Raw genomic sequence first — 4897 nt, 5'->3', positions numbered from 1 at the left:
AGATTCACCTAAGCTAAATGAAATAGAGACTTTTGAAGAATTCAGTGAACTCATAGAGGCAAAGCAGATGGTGGACAAACCAGAGAGAAAGTTTGAGTCCTTGGATTTATCAGCTCACACTTTCAATCCTCTTAAACCATCTATAGAGGAACCTCTTACACTAGAATTGAAACCTTTGCCATTGCCGGTAGTTATTTCTACAAGTTGACACCTAATCAAGAGGCCACGTTGTTAGAAGTTCTCTGACAATCTAAGAAGGCATTAGGATGGACAATTTTCGACATTATGGGAATCACCCCTACTTTATGCATGCATAATATTTCATTGGAAGATTGTCATGGCAACTCTATTGAATAGTAGAGAAGGTTGAATCCCATCATGAAGAAAGTTGTTAAGAAGGAGATTATCAAGTGGCTCGATGCTAGTATTACCTATCCTATCTTTGATAGTTCTTTGGTGGGCTTGTACAATGTGCGCCCAAGAAAGTAGGTGTCACAGTGGTCAGCTGTGATAGCCCTAAAGTGACCCTAGTAGGAAAGCGGTTTCGGGACCGCTAAACCGAGTCACCAAATTGTTTGAATATGATATTTATTGTCTAAAATAAATGTGTGAAAATTTTAAGCTTCTATTTAGTAAGTTGCATGTGAATTTAGTCAATAGGACTTATGTGTGACATTTTTGAAATGTGATAGATCAAAACATAAGGACCTATTAGTGCATGTTGAAAAAGGGGGACTTGCATGTCAATTTTCCCCCATCTAGTTGTGGCCGGCCATGACATTAGGATGGACAAAGGGTGATGGGCAAAACATGTCATAGACATGTTGTGTTGGTGCATCATGGGAGGAAACAATAAAATAATGAGCATGGTAATTAAATAATAAAGGGAGGAGTGATGAAAAAAAATGGTCTCATCCATGCCCCCCCTTTGCCGTGAATGGAAGAAAGAAAACAAAGAAAAAAAAATGTGTGTTCATCCTTGAACATCCTTGACCGAAATTCAAAAGGAAAGAAAGGAGGAAATGTTGAAGAGGTTCGGCCATGCATGTAACTAGGCTAAGGTATGTTTGAGGTTGCTCCATGAGATTCATGTATATTTTAGTAGTTAGCTTGAGTTCTAACTAGCCCATGGTTCAAATCTTTACTATGTCATGGAGATGATATTCGGCTAAGGTTGATTTGTGTTGATATCATTTGCATGCTAAAAGTGAAGCTTTGTAATGGTGCATGTGATGGTGGATTGATGATTCTTGAATCTTCTTTTTAGCATTTTTGAGTGAGACATTAAGTTCTTTGTTTAACCATGACCAAAAATTGAAATGGTATGGTGTTGTGATGCATTCGACCATGGTAGGAAGTAGAAGGGAAAAATATGGTTATTGTTAGATGAAGTAGAGTCTAACGAATGAGCACATATGTGCATTAGTTGCTAGATGGAGAAGAATCGACTAGCAAGTTGTGTGCTAAGGCCGAATATAATTTTTGTATATTAATGAGTAATGCGTGTGTTAAATTGATGGAAAGGGAGAGGATGCTTTACTAGTGTATATATGTGTGTATTAGCCAAGTTTTGAACTTGAAACAAAATGGTGTTTAGTCAATACAAGTGACCATACTTGTAGAATGTATTAAGTGTTGTAATCGGCCCCAACATAGACATGTATGTTCGGCCACATGAATAAGTACATAAGTTATGTGTATGTTCGGCCATAGGTAGCCTATTGATGGCTTTAGCTTGACTTAGAAAATTCGGCTAAGGGGAAATATTAGCTAGTATGTTGAATTCGATTCGTGATTTCGTACATATGTGACTCTAATATCTAATGTATATATGGGCTAAGTACCTTGAGCTTCTCTTTTGATGTTCGAATGAATTGTATTAAATTGCTTGATGTGATTAAAAATGCGTATGACCATTGTGTATTTGAGCTAAAAGGTGGCCATATGACCTATCAAACTCCTTGTCATATTCGGCCATAAGCTAGCAAAATGAGACTTTAATGAGTTAAATTTGTTTGAATTAGCTCAAGAGCTTAGAGGACCACAGTTGGATAAGGGAAAGGAAAAAGTGATCGAATAGCTGTCGAAATCTCTCGACCACATCCGAGGTAAGTTCTTGAGTAATAGAGCTTAAATTATGATTTGATTAGATCATGTTTTAAGCAAATCAAAATCATGCTCTTTGTGTGTGGCTATTGAGCCGAAATTGCAAGAGTGATAAGTGTCTTGTGTTTGAGTTTTGCTAATGAAAATGAAATACGAATGTGTCATGATTTATTGTTAAATGTGCATGGTTATTCGAATGATGTCCGGGCTAAGTCTCGAAGGCTTTGTGCTAAGTGACATATTCGGACTAAGATCCGAAGGCATTTGTGCGAGATACTAATTCCGGGCTAAGCCCGAAGGCATTGGTGCGAGTTACTAAATCCGGGTTAAGTCCCGAAGGCATTTGTGCGAGTTACTATAACCGGGCTATGTCCCGAAGGCATTTGAACGAGTAGCTATATCCGGTTAAATTCCGAAGGTACGTGATTTGGGAATGAATGATCTTGCTGTAAAAAATTTCAGTTAATACGCTTGTAACATCCCAACATTGAGGTATGTTTCGTATGTGCTTTGAATTAGTTGAGCCCTTACAAATAAGTATTCGCTCAGTTGATAAATGAGCTACCGGCCTTTGGCTAAGTTGATCTTTTGTGTATGAACATAAGGGTTGGTAATGTGAAGTAAGTATGATATTGAAAATTTGTGCATATGAAATTATCCGTTTAGCTACATGAATGCTATACTTTGGTTGTGTCTAAACTCTTTGCTCAAAACTTACTAAGCATTTAATGCTTACTCCGTTTCTTTGATTCTCTGTTTTATAGATTTTGGTTCTTCAGCTATCGGACTCGGGATTTTGAAGTCGAAGTCGCCCACACTATCAAAGCCCTTTTGGTACACTTTTGGTTGAACTCTGAAAATGGCATGTATAGGGCTACCCTTTTGTTGTTGGTCATGTACCCTTCGGTTTTGTGTAAATTTGGATAGCCATGCGAAAATGGCTTAAATATACTTTGATCATAGCATTATAATCGTTTTGTATGTTGTCTGTCGAGAGGTATAGAAATGTTGGTAACGGTTAGCCATGGGAAGGGTTATTCTTGATCACCTTTGGAATATGTATGACAAACTCTAGTTGATCCATGGAGGATCATGAAATAGGTAAAGTTTACCTTAAAAACAGATGCTGGCAGCAGCAGTGATGTGGATGTGAAAAATCACTAAAAATAGTAGGAATGGAATTAAATAGTGAATAAATTATGTAAACGAACCTTGATGAATCTATTTTCATAGGAAAGTAACGAAACGATCATATGGACAGTATGTTAAGAGATATTCAGGTTCTCGTGAGATAGGGCCAGAACGGTTTCTGGATTCCCTGTTCCGACTTTGGAAATTCATTATAAATTAACCAGAGATAATTAGAAGTAATGCCATATATGCATAGATTCTGTTTTGAGTCTAGTTTCTATAGAAACAAACGACATCAGTATTTAAGCCCTGTACAGGGAGATATCCAAGTCGTAATGCGCAAAGGTCAGTGTAGTCAATCCCTATAACATGGGAGACTTTGACTAATAAACTATACTAATTGGCCTGACCAAAAATTCTAGAAAAAAATATGTAGATGGGCATATGAGTCTAGTTTCAGGGAAAAATTACAAAACTGATTTTTGAGTTGTGAAACTCAAGATATGATTTTTAAGGTGACAGTGACGCAGTTAGCCAACTGCCTGGAAATTTTTAAAATGGACTGCGATAGTAAGCGAATTTAGTCTGTGAACCCCTCGTGTCCGGCTCCAACAACGGTCTCGGGTACGGGGTGTTACATCAGCAATGATAACAATGAGCTCATACCAACTTGCACTATCACGAGATGGAGAGTGTGCATGGACTATCACAACTCAATAAGGCAACTAGGAAGGTGTAACACCCCTTACCCGCATCCAAAGCCGGGATAGGTTTTGAGGCGTTCTTAGACTTTAACACAAGGACACATACAAAACCGCCATAATTTTTTTTTTCAAATCAATTTCATTCATACGTATGCAAATTTTCCCTTATATGGGCCTACAAGGCCCCAAACATACATCGAAAGTGGTTCAGGACTAAATTGAGAACTTTAGAAAACTCTAGGATAACTTAGAAAAATTTCCTACTTTAGGGAGTCACACGCCTGTGTAGGTAGCCCGTGTGGCTTGGGACACGCCCGTGTCCTCAGCCCGTGTAACTCTCTAACTATGATGTCATCAACCAAATAAGGTCACATGGCCAAGTCACAAGCCCGTGTGCTTAGGCTGTGTGGCGAATTAAATTCCAAAAATTAAGTACAGACTTCACACGGCCTGGGCACACTCCCATGTCCTAAGGCTGTGTCCTTTACATGGTTGAGACACACGGCCGTGTCTCTGTCTGTGCGTTTACTACTAGGCATTCTGTTTTGCATGATTAGGGTGCAGGAGACACACGGCTGGGTCACACGCCCATGGGGCAGACCGTATGTCACACACAGCCTAGACACATGCCCATGTGTCTAACCACGTGGACAATTTCTAGGCTATTTTCCAAGCCATTTGCCACCCTTAAACACTCTCATACTTACACTTCCTTCATGGCATGCAACATGGCACATTTGATTACTCAAGCATTCACATTCATGGTTAAATTATGACTTGGTAAGGTCAACATATCACTTATTCAAACTATCATGCTTTCATATGGCATTCCACACCAATTTCATATTTGTCTATCATCTTTGCTAACCTACTTTCAATTTACACATTTGCACCACATTTATTGTCTTACACATTAATCATATTTCATACACCAAACATACATGCCATCCATCACA

The sequence above is a fragment of the Gossypium hirsutum genome, chromosome A04 (genome assembly GCF_007990345.1).
Source record: "Gossypium hirsutum isolate 1008001.06 chromosome A04, Gossypium_hirsutum_v2.1, whole genome shotgun sequence".
Classification (NCBI taxonomy): domain Eukaryota; kingdom Viridiplantae; phylum Streptophyta; class Magnoliopsida; order Malvales; family Malvaceae; genus Gossypium; species Gossypium hirsutum.
Note: the sequence above shows the minus strand (reverse complement) of the source record.